The sequence below is a fragment of the Tiliqua scincoides genome, chromosome 1 (assembly GCF_035046505.1).
Source record: "Tiliqua scincoides isolate rTilSci1 chromosome 1, rTilSci1.hap2, whole genome shotgun sequence".
NCBI lineage: Eukaryota > Metazoa > Chordata > Lepidosauria > Squamata > Scincidae > Tiliqua > Tiliqua scincoides.
The window spans coordinates 46,569,770-46,592,746 of NC_089821.1; the positions used below are offsets into that span (position 1 = coordinate 46,569,770).

The window sequence follows — 22,977 nt, forward strand, 5'->3', positions numbered from 1 at the left end:
ACAGTTCTTCAAACAAGCAAACTGTGGTACTTTGCAAAGTGAAACTTGACGCAAGCGTCATTGAACCATGGTTAACATTTGTTCGTTTTTCTTCCATGTTGGGTGGAATTGGCTTTTTGGAAGTCACTTGCTCCAGTGAGTTTTGACGGTTGGCTGATAATTGAGCAAGCACAGGGAGTTTTGCCAAATCCAGGTGTCTGGGCTTTTGCGAAAAAAATAACATCTGTTCCCCTCACATGGCGGAGTGGCAAATTACAAATTGCAAATCACTCTTAATAAGTGTTTGAAGGTGGGATATTTAATGTAGAATAATGCAGGCATATCAAAAATATAACAACTTGCTTGGAAGGCAGTCATTTTACAAGTTTAATAGGCACAGTACTGCCAAAAATGCTGGGTCTGACTAATAACTGCTTATTTGTTCAGACTCTCAGTAGAATTGTATTTCTCAGTTATAGCTTTGTCTGACCTGTGTTCATTTTGGAGAAATTGCAGGGGGAAAAATGGAGCATTTGATGTATATCTGGCCAGTACCTTGCCAAAACATGTTTAAGGCAGCAGATCAAACTATGAAGTATTTATTGTTGGCTTGTACTTAATTTTGTTATCCTGCCTTTGGGTGGGTTGGTGGTGTACACATTTTTGAATATAACTTCTTTTGATATATGTGTTTAGGAAGAGGATGCTTTCGTGTGAATTATTGTGGGTGCAGTATAATCTCATTCTCAACTGAAATTCCTTCTCACATTTTCTTCAGAAGTCTGCCTCTTTGGTAGGCTGACAGCAACTTGCTTTTAAAAAAAATTGGGTTTGACTGAGAGCTGTCTCAACACCGTCTGTTCGTCTTGGTGGTCCTGCTGTTCTTCTAAAAACTGAAATCTGCTGCCTTTGCTTCGTCTGTAAATCTGCTGTTGGGGGCAACCCACTACCTAGCTAGAGGATTCAAAAAGTCACTAGAGACATTCAAAGCATATTTTTCCTGGGCAAGATTATTTTTTGTATAAATCAGTCGTATGAGAACTAAGAAAGGGGTCTTCATGGCTCACCTGAATTGGCCCTATGCAAATGCTTGGGGATGGTTAGTCTGTGTTCACTGATGTCTTCAGTACCTGAAGAGGGATTTAGGGGAGGGGCTGTAGCTCACTGGTAGAGCATGTGCCTTGCATGCAGAAGATCCTCGTTCATTCAACAGCATGTCCAGATAGCATAGAGAAAAAGCCCCTCTTTGAAAATCTCAAAGAACCACTGCTGGTCACTGTTGACAGTACTGAGCTAGATGGTTCAATGGTCTGACTCACCATAGGCAGTTTCCTGTGGTCTGGTGTAATTAGGCACCACAATCCTGGGGTGCAGGAGTCCGCAGCAGTTCTTGCCAATTTCTCCACGATGAGATCTGTGAGCTTTTGATGACTCCTGTAGGTCCAGACTTCAACAGGGTGAGGTCCACACCCCACATTAGGCACGGGGGGCGGGGGGAAGAAAAGCCTGCAAGTTAATGCTTCTTTGTAAATTATGGCATGTGCCTAGAGCTGCAGGAAAGAAAAATGCAACACAAAACAGCGGAGAATATTTATTGATATTATGTAAGTGCCAAACGTAAAAACATGCATAGCGTTTTTACAAAGTAGAGAGGTCAGATCCCTTCCTGCGAAGGGCTTACAATCCAGATTTCATCCTGGGGGGGGGGAATGAAGTGGGGGAAAATGTGAGGAAAATATGCATTTATTTCAGTTACAATTACAACTAATGTTACTATATACCCAAAGGGGATTTATGCAGCTGGTCTCCTTTTTATTGCTATTCCTCTAATAACTTTTATTGGAGGATGAAAGCAGAGCACAATAGATGGAACAGGAATTTTGAACTGAGTGCTTGACTGTATTGTCTTGATTGAGAATCCTTTGACTCTTCAGCATGATTGGAACTAGCCTGTCATTAAAATATTGCACAGAAGCATTTGAGTGGCTTAAGCTAGCTTGATATGCTCGTCTTGCTAAGTGGGTGAGGAATAATTTCCCAGCTGAATAAACGGGGCTTTTTGATTCCAGTTCACCAGTCCTTTCCAGTTATCATATAGGCAGCCTTATACTGTGTGTTTCACTGAGTATCTACAGCTACCTGAACCCTGATTCCGATGGATGAGTTTTCAGTCTCCATGGCAGCTCGGGCTTGTGCTTCTCTGAAATAGACAGTGATGCTAAATATAGCCTGTAGCTCCTCCAGGCCACGTCTTGACTTGCTGCCAGCAGTGTGGTGGAATGCCATTGTTCTCCATGTTACTGAGCCTGGTTCCAGCAAGAGTTCCTGCTTTTTCTGTACTACAGCCGTCAGCAGCAGATACGGTTCGTGAAGCTCTGTGTTGTCTGGGGTGCCGTGGCACTTGGCGTTTATCAGTCTATTGCAAAATCTGACTGGGGGAGCAACTGACAATCTAGAACAGCTGTTTTCAACCACTGTGCCATGGCACACTGGTGTGCCACAAACGGTCTGCAAGTGTGCCACAGGAGTTTGGGGGAGGGTCATTTATTATTAGGGCATTGGGAGATGTGAGCTTTCCACCAACAGCATGGTTTGCCTTGTCGGTTGTCAAAAACCTGATGGTGTTCCTTGACAATTTTAGTACCTTGTCAGTGTGCCGTGAGACAAAAAAAGGTTGAAAATCACTGATCTAGAAAGAGTATTGTGACACATACAGAGGGAGGTCTAGAGAAAAATTGTAAACAATGGTATCAAATGGCCATGATATGCCAGAGGTATGCTGGCAAATAGAGTGGGAGCCATAGCTGTACCATTTCCTTCTAAGTGTCCCCCTCTTCCTAAGTATTCTATCTTCGTTTACAATACAAAGAATTACTCAGAGCGCTTCCTCTCCGCTTGCCTGAATTGCCATGGGGTCAGTGAAGGCAGGAAAACTATTCTGAATTGTGCTGCCAAGTCAGAAATTGGACATAGATACACTCTGCTGTGCTGGTATTTCAATTACAGTGATGTAATTGTCTAAAATTCACTGGTGCTTAAAATACATCCAGGATATATAAAGTCGTCGGAATATACAAGGCAGTATTACTTGCAAATAGGTCACGCTGCTAACATTTAAAAAGCTTTTGCTACTACAGCTGCAGTGTGAGTCCAAATGCTCTGTGTTGAAATCTGACTCCAGAATGCCCCCAAAACTATTTGCATGCAGCCCCCTTACAAAGGTTTCTCCATCAGTGGTTGGTGGCTGTTAGACAGGTGTGGGTGGCGACTGGCAGGAAAGTGCAATGTGGCCATAAATATATTGCCTTATATTCCCTGGACTTTTAAAATATATCCATCCATGTTAATATATTACAGTCATAAGACTTCCATTGCATACTATAATAGTCTTTGCAGTTGCTTGATTAGGGCCTGGAAGATCCTAGGAGTGATCATATGTCTTCGGTTTATGTGCACACTTCTCTCTTTAGGGCAGTGGTTCCCAAACTTTTTTGACTGGTGGTTCCCTTGACCTACTGGGCCATTGGCTATGGCTCCCCATTAGGGCTACAATCCTATACATTGTATAGGGCAGCTGGTTTTTTCATGAAGATTTTTGTGGCTCCCCTAGCTGGTTTCCATGGCTTTCCAGGGAACCATGGCTCACAGTTTGGGAACTACTGCTTTAGGGGAATGATCCTTCTAACTGTCTATTTGGTCCCTAGGAGCCTCTGGGTCTAAGGCACATGTGACTGCTAGTCTACAGAGAATAAGTCTCGTCTATCTTCAGGTACATGTGCATATGAGGAGAAATTTGTGGCCTGTTATTCACAGTGCTGTTGCAAAACCCTCCACAGATGTGCAACATCTACCCTCCAAAGCAAAAAGGCTTCAGTATTACTGGTGCAATGCAATATAACTAGAAAGGCCAATGTAGATCACATTTTCTTGTTGATGAATTTATTAAATTGGGTGGGATTTTCGATGCTGGCCTTCCTGCAAAAGTTGTGTTTTTGAACTTCAGTCTTGCAGGACAACAACAAAAAATGTTACATAAATCCAGATGTTCCTTATATATCGCCACCTCTTATGTGTAAAGTATTTCTTTAAATTTAAAGAAATTCTTATATTTTCATCTTTTACAACCTGAGGATGTGGTCATGATCCTTTTGAGCATGGGACTGGTTTGATTCCTTTCCCAGCTTAAATATTAAGAATTTTTATTAGTTCACAAAGTGGTTTACATATAAATAAATCACTAAATGTTTATTATTATCTGGACCCCTTTCAATGTAGCTTCAGGCCTCACTTCCTCTCCCTGGTGGCCTTCCAATGTGGACTGTAAACCTCTGAAGTTAGCCTTCTCCCTTTAGCGGTCCTTCCCATAAATTGTTTCTCTAATTTTGTTTGGCTCTTTCTTATATGCACTGTATTTTTATGCTTTTGTATCCTTGGGTTTTTCTCTCTTTATTGTATTTTTGTTGGTTGTGAACCATTTCAGGCGTCTTAACTCATGATGCCTTAAGAGTAAAGGTGGCATATAAATTTTTTTTAAATAAACAAATTATAAGGAAAATAATTATAGTAAGACTTACTTTTGATGGATGTAATTGTGTTGGCTTTAATCTGACAGAGGTGGGCAGCTTAATTATACTTCTTTGTCAGAATGAAACGTGTTATCAGCAGGGGAGAGTGATTTTTGCACTCAGGCTGGCATTGGTGGTACAATTTGTTTTGTGCATCTAACTAATGGCCTTATATGATGGTTGTTTGTTTTCTTTTTTAGAATAGATACATCAGGTCTAGCTGGTTGCTGTATTTCTGCAGCACACTGTATTCAGGATAATTTGCAGTAGAATCTGAAGAGAGTGAGTTGAAATTTTGCAAAGAACCAAGACTGTGATTTGAGCACTCCAATGCAATGTAAGTGCCAGAATGAACTTGTGATATTGCAGTGAAGAGCATCCTCTGAGATAAAGGGACATATCCTGTGTTGGGTGTTGGGAAAAAGAGTTTTTCTTCTGGTCTTCCGTTTGATGATGGTGTTTCTTTTTGCCATTTGCATTAATAGCCAATTGTCTTTGGTACACTGGGATTTGCCCACTTGAATTTAGGAATGTCCGTTGAGGGTATCACTGTCGGTGCAGTGGAGACATGATTCAAAATAGGACCTGACAATCCAATGAATGATTTTAAAATGTTTGAATTGGACTGGGGTAAGGAGAGAAGGTTGAAAATTTCATCCACTCTAGTGTGCGTGGTTCATGCATGTGACTTTACGTCAGAAAAGGAGCTATTCTGTGTTGGTTCCATTCTTGAACTGTAGATTCTCTTTTAGAATGAGACTCGGCTTGCTCATGTGGGCTGTTTGCACGTATTCTTTATGTGGTACATTGGGGTCTTGATTACAAGCTACTAGGTAGTTTGAAATTTGAGGGGGCTGCCCAGCGTTTGTACTGCACTCGCAGTGCTGGCTTTAGGTGTCACAAAAATGCTGTAATGCACTTTCCCGCTGGTGGGAGGAACCTAGCATTGTGGAGAGGCCAGTGGCAGTATGCTCTGGACCTCAGTGCAAGAAGGATGCCCAGGAGGACTACCGGGTGGTGAGTATCCATGTTAAGCGGTTGAGCCTTTTTGGGAAGGAGGAAAGCAGGGAAGCGGTGGAACCGGGTAGAGGGAGGGCAGGCCACTGGGCAGATTGGGTGAGGATGGCGGCAGAGGCCACCACTGAATCCTGTTCCCCCCCTCTGGAGCCGTGGAACACGGGTCTCCTTGGTTCTGTGCCAGTTCAAGGGCTGCTGCAGATCTGAATAGACCCGTCAGGACTAGCCACACTTTACACGGGGTAAGGCAACTGATATTTCCTTTCTCTGAGGAGACCTCTGGTAGCTTCCCTGGTTACACGGGTTACAGCAGTGACTATTTGGGCGCTGCTGTACCGCTGGGCACCAGGGAAGCTTAGAATTGGACTGTAACACATTTTGTCAAAGCCCCTGCACACTGCGGAATTTTCTGGAGCATCATTTTAGAATGCATTCTCCCCCTAGATAGCTCAATGGCCAGGTATGTTAGTAGTAACCACTGCCCTGCATGAACTGAGAGAGTTGCCCTAGAACTTGCTTTTGAGACTGGACATTGTAGGAGAAGAGAAGACTTGTAGTGAGCAAGCTGGCTTTCAGGGAGACTAGGCTATCATTACAGATCTTTATTGATGTTGTATATAATCTTTAAGGGAACCCCCCCCCCCCCGTTCCTTGGGACACAGTCTGAAAACTAATATGAGAGTACATATTCTCTCAACTCTGACACTAAGAACCTTGACTAATAAGGGAGTTCTGGTATCTTAGACACAGAACACAATGTAACCAATGGCTTGAAGTTCTTAAAACATTCTTTGTGCCCTAACAGCAAAAAACAACAACAGGAGGTATGAAGGAGGCACAAAATATTTATTTTCAGAAATGTTGCTCCCATTCTGATTTCCCGAGTAGCAGGACTGTACTGTCAGGCAGCAGGATTGTACCATCTGCTAAGTCCTTTGGTTGTGGAAGTTAACTCTGTCTTTTGAATGAAGCCCCATCTGGCTTTCAGGAGACTTGAACTCATGTAGCCAGATGACTTTGAGTTGCAGAGGGCACTAGAGTGTCTCTTCACACTGTCATACATGTGGCTTGCAGTTTTTCAGATCTCATGCCAAACAGAAGGAACTGTGGTGCACCGTCGTGAGCCTGGCCATGTTCTCAGGCCCTGCTTGTAATTGAATTTGCTGGAGTTGGAGCATATATTTCTCTGAACTAGGGAGAATTTTAAAGTTAAAGGGCTTGCGCACCCTACTGTGAGAATCATTTCATGCTGCAGATTATATAGCTGTGGCAAATTCAAAACTCTCCCTTCGGATTCTATACCGAAGCAACCTTTTCTTTCCTGGATCCTGCTGAGATCTTCCTTTTTTTCTGGAGAGGAAGGTTGCCTTTAGAGAAGCTGGTCTTCAGCTTGTCAAGAGCTTGGACCTACTTCAAACGCTGGCAGTCAGAGACTCAGTGAATGACTGGCTGGGGTTCCTCTTCTCTTCCCACCTAGTGACAGTACAGTATGTGCTGCTGTTGAGCTATTTTGCCCCTTTGTTCCTTCCAGGTTAACTGGAAAGAGTGGTGGGGCTGTGAGTGGCATGGCAGCTGTGTGCACTCAGTTTTGACAGGTGAATGGAGAGAAAGAGGAGGCAAGGCAGGGCAGAGAGCAGAGGCAGTGCTACATCAGGAGAGAGCAGGTGGGCAGAGACCAAGGCATCACATTGAAGACTGGGGGCTCAACCAAAGCAACCTGCCAAATTTCTCTAACAGAATTGTACTCCTCTATGATTTCAAACCCTGGCAGCTTTTCAAACTGTGCAGCTTCTTTGTAACTGGGGGAACTTGCTCTAAAGCAGGGGTGCAGCTTTTGTGGGAAGGATCCATGCAGTTGGCCTCTGCCCTTGTTATTGGAACTTTTAGGCTGCAATCCTATACAAACTTACCTGGGAGTATAAAACTCAATGAGGCTTACTTCGGAGTAGACACACATAGGGTTGTGCTGCTAAACAATCTCCCAGGGACATGGAAACTGTTCATGGATAAGTTGCTCTAGGGAAGTCTGGAGAATGTCTAATGGCCTCTGAAATCAACTTGATAATAGCAGGAGAGAGGCCTGATCTACACACGTGGGAGAGGTGGGAGAGTGGATTGTACCTTAGCAGGCTGCAGAGTAGAAGATGGCACTTTTGAGTGTTCCCCTGTATATTTAAACAAAACAGCCCAAAGCTAAATCATTGAGAAGAAAGGTTGTATTATAGCACTGCAAATGGAGAAATGTGGTTCAAATCTCTGCTCTTGTGGCATAACTGACATCACATGGTCCACTTTCTGCTGCAGTAGCTTTGTTCTTGTTGTTTGTTATTACTTTTAAGGGGAACATTTAAAAATATAATCCTCCTTCCAGCAAGAGTCTGAAGTGCCAAAGTTCATTCTGTTGCCTCAGAAGTCTGCCATTTCATTCTGACCTCATGTTCCCTCATACAGAACCTAGATCAGACTTGAGCCTTGAGTTTGCGCTTGCTTTCCCATTTCTCTCATTACAATGTGTAGAAGGTAAATATTCAGACCTGGTTACACCACATTCATCTGAATACGGAATCCCCTGGACTACAGGTTATTGTTCCCATTGGAAGTGACTGATCACAGGATCAGTCAGGCTTGAACATTATGTTCTGTGTCGAGCAAGAGGAAAATGGGAGAGAGTTTGCATGAGGTTGGTTGAAACCTCTCGTCACTGTCACTGCTTTTAACTTTGACTCCTGAACAGTAACACAACAGCAGGCCCTTTTTGAAGACTTCCCAAACACTTTATGGAATTTCTGCTAAAGTTTTTGGTGCACTACTATGCATATGGTATATTAATTCTGTATCAGTCTGTAATTATGTATCAGTATATTAATTCTGTATCTGTATCAGATGTTTAAAAGGGCATCCCGTATAGCAGTTCTGAAGTGTGTGAATGGCTTGGGGTATCCAAGTCCTTATCACTTCCTTCTCAAGTGCTATCAGGGGTGTCCTGCATTTTGTCTCTGGAATATTAGAGTTGGAAGGGACCCTAGAGGTCTTCTTGTCCAACCCCCTGCTTAGCACTGGCACCGATAGCATTTCTGACAGACAGACTTCTAGCCTTATTTTGAAAATCTCAAATGAGAGAGAGCTCACAACTGCATGGGTCAGGCTGTTCCAGGGCCAGACAGCTCTTAGGAAATTCTTTCTCATATCTAGTCTAAATCCACTTCCCTTTAGTTTTAACGTGGTTGGCAACCTTCAGTCTCGAAAGACTATGGTAGAAGCCTACAGCACCCGGTATTCCCAGGCGGTCTCCCATCCAAGTACTAACCGGGCCTGGTCCTGCTTAGCTTCCAAGATCAGATGAGATCAGGAATGTGCAGGGTAACAGTTGCTGCCATTTTAATCCATTGGTTATAGTCCTGCCTGTTCTTTCGTCCCTGCGACAGCCCTTCAGATACTTGAAGATAGCTATCATATCTCCCCTTATTCTTCTCCAAGCTGAATATACCAAGTTAACCATTCCTCATGGAACTTGATTTCCAAACCCCTCACCGTCCTAGTTACCCTTCTCTGAACTTCATCCAGTGTATCAATGTCCTTCTTAGAATATGGTGCTCAAAACTGGATGCAGTAGTCCAAATGAAGTCTGACTAGTGCAGTATAGAGTGAAAATATTATACTTGTGACCTGGTACTCTGTGTGTCTGCGAATGCAGCCCAGCAATGCATTTGCTTTTTCTACAGGTGCACCACACTGCTGTCTCATGTTCAACCTATGCTTCACTAGGGCTGCAATTCTATGCACACTTTCCGGTCAATAAGCCCCATTGACTACAGTGGGACTTTCTTCTAAGTAAATATGCATAGTATGGGGCTGTAGGATCTTTTTTTACACATGTTGCTGCCAAACCAGGTTTCTGCCATGTGGTACTGGTGCTTCTGGTTTTTTTTTCTTCCTATATGGAGGACCTATTTTCCAACAGCTATCCCATAATATGTAGGCTTCCAGCTAGACCTCTGGTCATGTAGTATTCACACATATATGTTAACCGGTGGCTACCATGTATAGATAACTCATTGCAGGCAGAAATTCTATATCTCCTTGCATTACTTCAAATGGAGTTCTTTCAGTAGTTTCAGCTATAGTCATCAGCTTGTACAGGAATTAAGGCTGCAATTCTAGACACATTTACATGGGAATAAGTCCCATTTAACCGAGTGGGACTTTCTTCTGAGCAGATATAATTTAGGATTACATTGTGCATATAGATAAATGTGGTGTGTGTGTGTGAGAGAGAGAGAGAGAGAGAGAGAAACAGAATGTCATAGGCCTATCGTATTTATATAAAAGAGTGACACGCTGGAGGAGTCACCATGATGCTTCAGAATATTTCATTCCTTAATCTCGGCCAGTGTTTCTCAAGGTTTGTCCTCTGTCGTACCACTTCACATGGTCCGCCTATTCAAAGTACCACCGGAAGTAACTCGTGATAACATCATCACCAGTTACTTCTGGGTTGGGAGTCCAGATGTAATATGACAAACACCAATAACAGCACAATCCTGTCCATGTTTACTTAGAAATATGTCTCACTGTGTTCAGTGAGTCTTACTCCCAGGAAAGAGTGTTTATGATTGCAGTCTCAGCGTGGATGGGAGGGCTTTTTTGTGTGTGGAAAAGCATGCTTTGGTGTTCTGTCTGCCAAACCAAGCCTCCCATCACTGATTGTTGTGTTGTGTTCCTGGTCTCGCTGCCGGGTGGCAGGTGTCCAGGGGACCTGCGAGTACCATCAGACATCACCTCAAGTACCACTGATGGTACCCATACCACTGGTTGAGAAACACTGAGAAACCAGAAACACTGGTTGAGAAATAACACAGGCTAGTTATTTTAAAATACCCTGGGCAGCCTATCCAAGGGTTTAGATTGGACTGGAAGGAAAATTATGGAAAGAAAGAAAATTATGCAGCAATCTGTTCATTGCTGCATGCAGGGAAGGAAACCAGATCATCACCCTGCATGTTTTAAGGTTATCCTGCACCCTGAGTGTTGTTCCTAGTGTTTATGCTCCATAAAGATGAATATTTCTATACTACTTATCAGCAAGAGTAGTTCACAAAGCAGTTTACATAGTAAAATAACCAGTAACAACATTACAAGGCACTCTTATTCTAACATTTCCTCAAAATAGTCATTGATGATTCTTATTCTTCCTGCTGTCAGCTCTGTGCCAGGACCGAATCCCAAAGGACTGTGAATTCTGAATATGTGTGATGGAGAAACCGACTGTGTTACTTGTAACAGAAATCCATTCATCCTACCCTACCTTGGTCTTCTGCGTGACATTCTGACTACGGGTACGCTACCATACAGTGCAGTTTTCTGTCTTTAATGAGGCTTAGAGAAGATCAAGGTCGGACTTTTAGAGATTTATTCCATAAAAATCCATAGTTCTTTTCTTTTGACTGTTTTTCTTCAACCTGCCATTGACTTTTAAAAATAATGTTCTTGAAAGAAGGATGAAGGATGAGTTGGGCACTTTTGTGTTCATGCATCTTGTTATCAGCAGTGTGTCACATTTTTGGCTTCCTTTTTGAACGATACTCTTTGATCAACTAAATGGGGCACAGTCGAGAGAGAATAATAATGTGGAGGATTTCAGAACTTTATACACAGCATAATTCAGATTCATCAAATGAATGACACTGGAATTATTTTGGTCCTATTTATCAGGCGTATAAAACAAAGTGGAAAGCATTTGTCAGGGTGTATTCATTTTCCCAATATGCAAAGGCCCATTAATGTGTAAGCATTTCAGTAAAATAGCTGTTAAGAAGCATGCTTGTAGAGAACAAACATTTTTCCAATTTCTCCTTTAGATCAGTTTATTTCCTTATGCAGCAAGAAAATTCAAAAGCAAAATGATGCATGACAGTGTATATTTTGCGTTACAGCAGAAAGACAAAAGTTCTGTCTGTTGTTTCCCTCTTAAGTTAAGATTTGGAATACAGTTAATGGGGAAAAGTTAGACATAAGTCTGAAAGATATAAATTGTGTTCATGTTGCAAGTCACTTTTTAATTCAACATTCTTGTATTTCCAGCAAAGTGGAGCATTGGAGATTTTATATATATCTATGCGTGTATATATGTGTGTGCGTGTGTGCGTGTGTGCATGCGTGCAGAGCTGTAACTGACTGTCCCGGCACCTGGATCAGACATTATGACATCACGTTACATCATTTCCAGGTTCTCCCTGGAAGAGGGTGCTCTCGGTGCGGCTGCTTCATGCACTCCATTCCTTTTCAGTGGCAGCTGGGAGCCTCCACCACTGAGGGAGCAAGGCATGCAAAGTCACCAGCACAACCTCCTCTGGGGAGAGCTCAGAGGTCACTGCCTTGTGCCGCTGTAGTGCCCAACCCACTTGCAACTCAGGATGCTGGGGTCCTTGGGGCAGGGTCCTCCCACATTTGTGGGGGAGACAGTCTCTAGCTTGTTGGAAGCTGTTTAGTATCTTGGCCTTGCAGACTGTCCTGATCTCTCTTGGTCTTGGGATTATGGAAACTTCTTCCTTTAGCCTTGATCTGCCTCTTCGTTCTATCCTGTTTTCCCTGCATGGATCCCTCCACTTTTGCTTTTTTTTACTCCCCCTCACTTTCTCCTCTTTTGTTTCTCTGCCTCTTTACATTTTTCCACCTGTTGTCCTCGGACTCCTTCTGCCTGCCTTCTCTTTCCTCCTATCTGGGCCAAGCCCTTTTTCTGGGCTGGAACCAGTAATCCTGACCCTCTCAGGGTAAATGTGTGATAGGTGGGTCTTTCCCAGCCCCTGGACTGTCAGCAGCAACATTGGTTCAGCTTGCGTTTGGTGAAGACACCATGAGCTACAGAACCTTGCCAGCTGTTGTGTCTTCTTCCATGTAACCCAGCTAAGCTGCAGGATCACGGGCTGATGCACTCTACAGAACTGACAGAATAAGGGCGCAATCCAAACTGTGCCCCGAGTTGGCGCAAGTCCCTTGTGCCGGCCCAGGAATGTCGCATACATGCCATAAAGCACGTTTGCGTCTCCTCACGTGTAAGGTGTGCCAGCGCATGGACGTGTGCTGGCCCACAGAGGCCAGATCCTGCCTCCGCAGCGGCTGTGACAGCTAAGATTAAGTTGACCGAGCTTGGCTTACACAGGGGTCTGGGGTGTGTTGGGAGGGTGGGGAGGAAGTGGAAGGGAGGCGTTCCGGGGCTGTGGAGGGTGGGCAGTGGGCATTCTCAAGGGTGGGCGGGGAGCAGGAGGCAGGGCCAGGACGCAGCAGTTATCCTGGATCCTAGCCCTGTTCCCTGGGCAGCGCGGAACAGATCCAGGCTGCTCTGTTTTGCTTGGCTCCGTGCCACCTCCTGAGGTGGTGTAGATTCGAGTAGATCCATTGGGGCAGCTGTGGCTCTCCCTGGGGTAATGGGAAAAGTTTACCCTTGCTCCTGGCTGAGCCACAGACAGCCCCAAACTTGCACTGGATACAGTGCAGGCCTGCTAGCCTGCCTGTTCCAGCACAAGTTAGGATTGCGCTGTAAGTTGACAACCTAATTTGAACAATGTGTTGGTCACTAGCCATTTTTGTGCAGAGAAATGAGCGGATGCTTTGTGTAAAAAGCAACATTTTTGTGATTTGAGCCAATACCTTTGCAATTGTACTTATTTGTCCTGATTAGTATATGTGTGTGTGTGTGTGCATCAGACATTTGTTTTTGGATCTGGAATGCAAATTGTATTCAAAATAAATACATAGGAACAACTTTATGTAATTCATGTCTATTCCTCCTCTAAACAGGAATTTGTGGGAAGGCTCATTTTGATAGCTCCTACTCAGAGAACATAAAAATGCATTAACGTAATGGCTCAGTGCTTAGTTACATCTCTGTTAATCCCCCGCCTTGCTAGTAATTAATTATAGTCATTGTAATGAGCTGTGGAGTCAGGGCACCAACTTATATAAGCCCCTTTTAAGTGTTAGATTTATGATGTGAGGCTCACAGTTGTAATAATTCAACATGCTCAGGACAGGGCTATGATGCATAAAGTGGTATCATCCAAGTGAGCAAACAGGATGCTTCCATACAAGATTGGGAGTTATTAATTTGTGCGCTTTCCAGTCTATAGAAGTTGAGCAAATGATTCTTTTGCCACTCGGGAATATGGAGCAATAAACCATTATGAGCACACAAAAAAGCAATTTATATGAACACTATACTTCTAGCCTTTCCTTCAAGCCCCTGGCTCTGTTGGGTATTGGAATATTAAATTGGCTTCATTCATTTAGTGAAGATTTCATTGAGCTCTTGCAGAACTAAAGCAGATGATCCCCTGCCTGTCCTTGCAAGCTCTTGCATTTCTGTGCAAAATGTTGGAAATGTGCAAATGGCATTAGAACAACTTTGCTTTGTTTTCATAGGACCCAAATTGGTTGAGAACAATTTGTGTTGTGAGTGTTCAGAAAACTGGAAGCAAGCTGGTCAAATGAGTGAGGTTTCTTTCTTTCTTTCTTTCTTTCTTTCTTTCTTTCTTTCTTTCTTTCTTTCTTTCTTTCTTTCTTTCTTTCTTTCTTTCTTTCTTTCTTTCTTTCTTTCTTTCTTTCTTTCTTTCTTTCTTTCTTTCTTTCTTTCTTTCTTTCTTTCTTTCTTTCTTTCTTTCTTTCTTTCTTTCTTTCTTTCTTTCTTTCTTTCTTTCACATTGTGACTGTTCTGGTGCACGTTTAGAAGGCTGAGATACTTCCTGCTGATAGAGCATTTGTTTGTTGTGTTATATGAGACCAGAGTGTTCTTTTCCTGGCAGTGACAGTTAAGAACTTTTAACTGGGTATCTATTTTAGGTTATAATGCTGCTTAGGAAGAGAATGGGAATGGGCCTTCAGCTTATAGAGTTCCTATGCCCACTCTCTCTAGTTACTTCCCTTACATGCTTCAATATGCACAGAAGTGACTGTGTGAACAAGAGAGATACTGCACTAATTATGTGATTCTGTTGCTGTGTCAGATCTGTGAACTCATCTGCTCCTGAGCAGGTGCACCGCAAACCCCTGCTGTGTCTGTGCCACACATTGGCTGTCCAGTGATCTCGATATGTCAAACTAAACACTGGACCCAAATCTGCCATTCTAGGATTCTGGGCCTAAATCTGCCATTCTAGTTTTCTGAGACAAAGCTCTTTGTCTTTGGGATTTTACCTGGGTGGGAACTAATCTTCTTGGCAGATTACATCTCACATCAAATAAATGTAGAACCCTGCTAATTGGGTAAGAGGCACTTTTTCAAGTGGGTGCTCCTTTTTTAGCAGGGGGAGAGTAACTGGCCCACCTCACCCCAGCACTGTCTGTTCTAGTGGCTGTCTGCTGGTATTCATTTGCATCTTTTTAGATTGTGAGCCCTTTTGGGACAGGGAGCCATTTAGTTATTTGATTTTTCTCTGTAAACCGCTTTGTGAACTTTTAGTTGAAAAGCGGTATATAAATACTGTTAATAATAGAATATTCCTAGTTCATTGGGTCATGGAGAGGCAGAAAGTGTGCAACCTAATCCTCCAGGTAAAATCCTAGGGGGCAAAGCATCATTATAGCAGAGTGTGGTCATATTCTGCCTGTTAAGTGCCCTGAACACAAACTGCATGACATGTATTTAAAATATGTATGTCATGTGTGTAGCTCTTCTGCTCTGTAGACACAAGATGCTAACCTAAAATGGCTTAAGTATGGGGAAAAAAATGGAAGTTTAATGTGCTTGCTCATCAAAGAAGCTTTTCTGGATCACAGAATTTCATTCTAAATTAAATAATCCTGCTAGATATTATGGGCTGGCTAACTAAAATGAATTTAAGTTGAACTAGTTAGCCTCTGTAGGGATCACCAGAATTTGAGTTGTATGACCAGAGATTGTAATAGAGAAACTAATGGCACAGAAAATAGGTACTGCTAGAAATAGCCAATTGCAAGCTGTAATTGCAAACACATTAACGATCACTGTTTTTGGTGAGTTGCTACTTAGTCTTTCATTACTGCTTTTGAAATCAGATATTTCATTGGGGAAGTACTACACTCAAGATTTGTGGTTAAATATACTTTGAAGAAATTATCTTTTGAAACTGGTAATTTTCTGAAATCTTTGATTGTTGTTGAAACAAATCTATAACTGATTTTGTGGGCAAAGTACAGACTACCAATTTTTCATAGGCACATGCCTGATCTCGTCTGATCTTGGAAGCTAAGCAGGGTCAGGCCTGGTTAGTACTTGGATGGGAGACTGCCTGGGAATACCAGGTGCTGTAGGCTTCTACCATAGTCTTTCGAGACTGAAGGTTGCCAACCAGACCTCATCAGGATCAGTTATCTGGTGTGACCGTGAGCCACCCAGATAGAAGTTTCCAGTGAGGGACAGGAAAAAAAGGATTAGTGGCGCTCAGACAAAAGCACAGAAGATAGAGCCCAACTTGGAAGCCAGGAAGCCAAAATCAATTGGTACGAGGGTTACTTTGCTGCACCTGAATGAAGGCAAAGAATCTGCCTTGGGAAACTGAAGACAGAGAAGCAGGAAGCAGCATATATCTTGATGTAAGCTGGTCAGCACTAAGGAGGAACTGGAGTATATAGCCAGTTGGATCATCTCTGATTTACCTGAAAGAAAATTTGTATTTTCGGCAAGGTCGGACTAGACGAATTCCTGGATGGCTGGTTAGGTTGACTGAAACCAGCTTTCTGATGGTTTCAAAACATACACATAAGTGGTTGGAATGACCAGAGAAGGCTACAGTATTGTTGCTAGATGTATGAGAATTGATACCTTGTGTTAGGCATGGGACCTTTGTACTCCTAGTAGCTGTATGATGAGATTTGTTTCTCATTGTGGCACTAACTTAGGGAGCACATTCATAGTTCCAAGTAGAGTGGAAAAGTCTGAGGGTTCTTAATGCTTTTTTTTGCTAAGAGTATACAGCGGGGATGGAAACTTGAGTCAGGTGATGGCCAAGTCACGAAAATCAGCATTTTTTGCTGACTGGTATATATTTGTTGTATATCAGCTGTGCTGATGACTTGGGAATTGTCTCAAATCTAAGGCCACTGACTCATGCATGCAGACTCGAGTCTGTCTGTGTCTGGGTGTGCTTGCTTCCTTTTTTGTGGAATGAAAAACCTTGTGGGGCCATCATTCAGACCAGGCAAGCAGCAGGAGGTTCTAGCCATGAGCCAGGGAAGGGTTAATGTTTTGCTTTTGCCTGGAGGGGGGAGAGGTGGGAGCAGGCTCTTTTGCCCATTTCTAACCGATGGTCATTGGACAAAGGATGGAAGATCTGTTTCCTTGGATGAGGGAGGGCAGGTAGAAGAGCCCAAGGGTGTTCTTGGTTTGGAATTGGCTGGCAAAGCCCAGGGAAAAGGGAGGCGGGAAAGTGGGGCTGGGGGGGGGAGGTTTGTAGCAATCACACTTCCCAACTGTGTGGCTGCTCTATCTGTGCAGGTCCTAACCTGCTCAAGAGGAATTGCTTCCCCCTTACCCCAGATAAAGCCACAGCAGCCCCATGGGGTAAGGGGGAAGCAATTCCTCTTGCCCAGGGCTGAGCCGCTTTCAGCCTCAGTCCTGCCTTGGATGCAGCACAGGCCCACCAGCCTGCCTGCTCCAGGACAGGTTAGACTGGGCTTCTCGTAGGGTCATGTTTTACACAGTGGACACTACTGTTCTTGTATACTGAGTCTTGCTCCTCAGCTAGACAGTGACCAATGCCTCAACCTTTGTCTGAGGGGATAGAGGAATTTTTCAGTAGATTAATAGTTTATCACTTTGCACCTCTTCCTCTACTCATCTTTCATTCTTTCTGAGCTGCCATTGTGCTGAGATAGCTGTAGTTGATGAACCTTTTGTGGCTTTCCTGACAGAAAAGTCCTAACTGGCTGTAAATTATAGTCCTTGGATTCTGAAATGTGTTTGGAAAAACATGCCTTGCAGATAAAGTGGGAGACAAAAATAAATCCTCTTGTGAATGGTTAGGGCTTCCCCTCCTATTTTCTTTACTGGATGTTGTGTTCCAGTGTTCTCATTGTGCTCCTATATACCTGCCATTTCCATACACTCAACTTAATTGAACAACTTGAATTCATTCACAGACCAGGAGGAAGTCTTCCAGTATGAAAAAAATTCATCCCTAGCCAAATGGACTCAGCAGAGAAGACGTTGTCTAGGAGGAAATCATTCTAGACCTGTGCTGACAGAAGTGTTGGTTTATTTCATATTGATGATTGTGAAAGCAAGGCAAGTAAATAGGGTAATTGCATTCAGATTTCATTGGGACTGAGGATTATTTGTTGCAGAATGTCACACCTGTCCTTATTATCAGCAGGGGTGCTATCCTTCTGATAGCTTGGAATAAATCTGCACAAAAACGAAGGCTACCTTTGCATTATCTTTATGAGAAAATGAAGGCCTCTAAACCCAAACCCGTCCATCTCCACTATTTGTAGAATGCCAATCAGTGTAAATCTATACACTGCATAGTATCTGGATTTAATATCAAAACTGCATATTTTTATTCACTTGCTTCTAAAACAGCTTTGAAATGGAAATCCCAAAGCCATTTTCTGTTGAATCTCATTTTTCCCTTTTTTGTCTATTACTTGTCTTCTATTTAACTCGGCACCCTGACAGTCTTTAGACCTGTCATACTCCTTGAGGAAGAAACTGCTTTTGGCATTAATGAAAACTTTGCTTGCGTAGGTAGGTTGATGGGAAAAATCTTTAGGGTACATAATACCTTATCCTAATTATTCTCTTATAAAATTGCAAACATGTTTTTGGTTTTGAAAGAGCTGCCATTTAAAACTTCTGATGCACAAGAACAGTGTGCTTAAAGCTATCAGGCTTTTTGGCAGTTTCTCTTCTTTAGGACTTCTGTGCCATGCATTTTTAAAAGAATAGACCAAAACTCAGAACAGACCTCAGGCCTTGCACCTGATCAACTAGAGTGCAGTTCAGTAAGAACAAAAGTTAAATCCCCTTACAAAAATGCCAGTTGCCCCTTGTTTTTGCATGTGAGGGGGAAAAAATAAACTATTACTCCTTGAGATTTGACATATAGGGAGAAAAAGTCCAAGGAAGATTTTATTTATTTTGTAATATTGCACTTTCTTCAAATGCTTGTCAGAAGAATGATGCAGGTGGAATGACTAATGGCTGAAGTACAGATCAATAAGGAATTACTGCATGTGTAAATTTTAGATGGTGAAATACACACTCAAAATGCAGAGTGGGTCTAAGGGTAGAATGAAGTTATATAACTTCTGCACTAACATCTGGGGTTTCTCAGGCTTTTCCAAGCATGACACAATTTTGGGGGTCTCTAATTGAAACCCCTGGTTTCAGTAAAGTTCAGCCTTCAGAAATGCGGCCTCATTCTTTTGCAAGGATTCTTGGATTAAGCAACACTAACTGATTTTGCAAGGATTCTTGGATTAAACAAGCCCAACAATGACTTCTACTAAGTCTCTGACCTTCTTTTCATGCACTGGGGAAGATGACATGGGAAAGCTAGTTTCCTGCACCACAGACCTTTTTGTAAACAGTGGTGTAGTGTTTAAAGACTGGAGTGCGTTGGTCATTCTTCCCAGGAAGCCTTTGCATTGCTAACAAAGCTGAGGAAAGATGGTACCATGGCCATAGGGAATCTGGAAGGTTCCCATTTGGAAACTTTATTTCATTTCTCCTCCTCTTTCATTCAGTCTCCCATTGAGGAAACGTAGGAGGCCAGATTCGTTGAGGTTCTGCAGTAGAATAGTATAATATGCCTTCAGAACACTTCTAATTAAAATAGGTTGCCCATTGACCTGTGTTTCATGCTTCCATTCATCACACTCCTTCCTCCAGATTGGAACACTTGATATCGTATTCATGTGCCCTGTGAAGTTTACAGTGCTTATGGTGAATCTTTGTAGATTGTTCCCTCTGCCTCTCCTCCTGTCCCTGCTTGACACAGTCTCCCACATGCCCTGAGCTGAATGCAACAGAGCCATTCATACTCCAGTGTGGGTTTGGGGCTCATCAGTAACCTGCTTCTTGACACCAAAAGAGTGGCATGAATCAACCCTGAGTAGTCTGAGGAAGTCCATATTGGTAGAAGTTGCATATATGATGATTACAAGGAAGAGAGACATTATGAAAATAAAAGGGGAGGAAGTAAGGATAAGTTACCAGGTGACCAGAAAATGAGGTCATTTTGGAAGTGCATTGTGTCTTGCAGGTGACAAAAGCTCAGGTTTCTTTTGTCTAAGTTGCTAGAAAGGTACACAAGCCCTGTCCTCCTTCATTTCCTAGGAAATCAACCTGCTCTGCAGTATTCTCATTCATACATGCAGTTGGCTACTATCAGAAAGTGACAAGTCCTTAGAAAATAGCTTGCCAGATCTGTTGCATAAGCCGCCCAGTGGCACAGATGTATGTGTGGGTGAGTAGACTGATAACATTTTTTTGGGCACATTCTCTGTTGCAAGTCCATGTAGCTACAGTGCATTCTGTCCTTGCAGAAATCAGGGTTGTAGTCTGCTGTGTGAAGTTTAATCTATGAATGTTTTTCAATTGTCATGCAAACACGATATAATCCATTGCTTAAAGCAGAGGTGTCCAAACATTTTGGCAGGAGGGCCACATCGTCTCTCTGACACTGTGTCAGGGAAAAAAAATTAATTGACATTTAAAATTTCAATAAATTTACATATATGAATATATTAGAGATGGAACTTATATGAATTATAACTTATTAGAGATGGAACTTATATGAATGAATGAAGGCCTCCTAATAGCTCAAGGCCTATAAAAGGCCTTGCACAAAGCAAGTCTGGCCTTTCCTTCTCTGCTGCTGCTGTTTCACAGATGTGAAATAGCAGGCAGTGGAGGGAGCTCTGGGCCCTGCAGCTCATGTGAGAGTTCAAACTGAGAGTAGTTGCGTCAGGCCAGCACGGGCTCCAGCAAATATCCAGTGGGTCATAGGCTTGTTGGAAACCGGGGCTCCCCATGGGCTGGATTGGGGGTCCCCAAGGGCTGCAAATGGGCCCTGGGCCAGGGTTTGGGTACCCGTGGCTCATAATATAAAAGGAGGCTTGTATTTGCGAATCAATTCAAGAAATTTGCCATTAATACCAAGCAAGCAAGTAAACTCATTTCAGTCTTGCCTATTTGGTCAGTCAAGAAAAAGCTGATGAAGACAATATCTGATTACCTTGACTCTTGTAAGGTAGTTAGAGACCAGGGTTTCTTATCCTTAGCATTGTAGAAGAGAAAATTTCAATGGATGCAAAATCCACTTTTCTGTACATCTGTTAACAAATAGGAGTCGTAAAATTCTATGCCTGTCTACTCAGAATTAAGTCCCATTGTGTATGTTCGTAGGTTTTCATGACCAGCAATAATCCAACAATTTAACATAACCAGGTCAAAAGACTGTAGTTGTGTAAAATCTATGTTGTTAAAAAGTCCAGCATTCTGTTCTGTTAACTTTTTCAGAACTCTGTCAGGGAAACGAGGCTGGGCAGGACATGGTGCTAGAAAGAAAGCCAGGAATGGTAGTTTAAAACAGCATACTCCAGGTGTTTAACTGTAGAATTCCATTTTACTGACTGCCTTCTTAAAGCAAACTCAATCTAATCACAGTATCCATCTCTGCTGGAAACCTCTTCCTTGTAAAGCTCTTTTATACCTGTTCTTTTCAGGACTGGAACTCAGCTATTTCTAATATGTAGAGCCTCTTCTTTTGATGTTTTGGGCATGTTTAAATATTTCTGTTGCTTCTCAGTAAAGTTCTGGGAAATAAATCTATTGTTAGAAAGAGCCTGTGTTGCTTTGAAATTTATTTGATGACCCATGTCTATTGCATGCTGTGGTATTGCTGATTGATCTGGGTGCATTAAACATCATTGTTTCTCATGTTCTGCAAGTTTGGTTTTTATAGAATGTTTGGTGGTGCCTATGTAGGCGTGATTACATTCACAGAGTATCCTATACACCAGAGTTGGGTGTATCTGACTGTTGTCTCCTATCCTTAGGATTTCTAAGAAGTTGCAGAACTTTGACAGTTGGCGTGAAGATGGTTCTGAAATTTGCTTTGCAATAATGAGGAATGTGTGCATGCCTGAATGTTCATTTGAATTGGCTCCTATGGTGAGCAGGTTAAAATTGAAGTATGTCATAGGCTGGCAGATAGTGCGGTACAGACACTTCAGCAAAAATTGCTTGAAATACAAGCAGGGATTCTGTAACCTTGTAAGAAACTTGCCTGCTAATCTCAGTGTGTAGTTGTCTGATAAGGGCAGTAGAGGATGGGTATTTTTATTTTTTTAAAATCCATCAGAGACCTAATCAAGAGCTCATATTTGGTAAAGTGCAGTGATTGAGTAGCAGTGAGTCTTGTTACCTGGACGCTGTGCAACCAGTAGGCAATCAGTGTGCTGGAATTCTGTTTCCAAGCGTTACCCTTATCGAAATGATGTTGCAGGCCTGTCGGATATAAAATATAGGAGAATATTGACAACCCCTCAAATGGTGAGAATTTTACTCACTGTTCTTTCAATGGTTCTAATTCTTTCCTTCGTATCATACACACCCCATTTTATGGATAGGCTTGGCCAACACCTTTGTCCTAAACAGAGAAATGTTAACCAGAGAGCACCTACCTCTCATTATCTATACTCTGTTCTCATTATCTGCCAATAAGGATGGAGCAAAGAGAGAGGTGGAGAAGGAGTATGGGTAAAGCAGCCCCCTCCCCATGACTGAACTCTGAGACCTTGTTGTTGGGCCAGCAATCTTCAATGAGTTGAGGGACAGCCAGCATAGAGAAATCGTCCTTACATAACCTTCAACACATTGAGGAATATCCAACATGGAGGAGGAAGCATCAGATATTGGAGATGTTGATGAGCCCTCACTGTCGCCCTATTCTGTAGACCAAGTCATGATTCAGGTTCATAGAGTTCATAGAGTATTTGGTGAAGAGGTTCCCTGGAATCTAATCTAATTTTATCCATAGACTTAATCATTCAGTATCCACTAGGTTTTCCAGGAACCTCAACCTAATAGATAGGGAGGCAGGTGACAAGGAGGGACAGGGTTGTAATCATGGGGGACTTCAATAATCCTCATATAGACTGGGTCAATTTGTGTTCTGGTCACGATAAGGAGACCGGATTTCTTGACGTGCTAAATGACTGTGGCTTAGAGCAGCTAGTCACGGAGCTCACCAGAGGGCAGGTGATTCTGGATTTAATATTGTGTGGTACACAGGACCTGGTTAGAGATGTCAATGTTACTGAGCCATTGGGGAACAGTGATCGTGCTGCGATCCATTTTGACATGCACGTTGGGGGAAGAATACCAGGCAAATCTCTCACAAAAACCCTTGACTTCCGATGGGCGGACTTCCCTCAA

The 22,977-nt window shown here is 42.7% G+C and overlaps 1 protein-coding gene and 1 pseudogene across 2 annotated transcripts in view; one reads left to right on the forward strand and one right to left on the reverse strand.

The window, feature by feature from the left end:
* Window positions 1-22,977, forward strand: part of GALNT18 (polypeptide N-acetylgalactosaminyltransferase 18) — a 330,059-nt gene that overhangs the window by 18,556 nt on the left and 288,526 nt on the right. The window lies entirely within an intron of this gene.
* Window positions 8,820-8,936, reverse strand: LOC136637902 (5S ribosomal RNA; annotated as a pseudogene).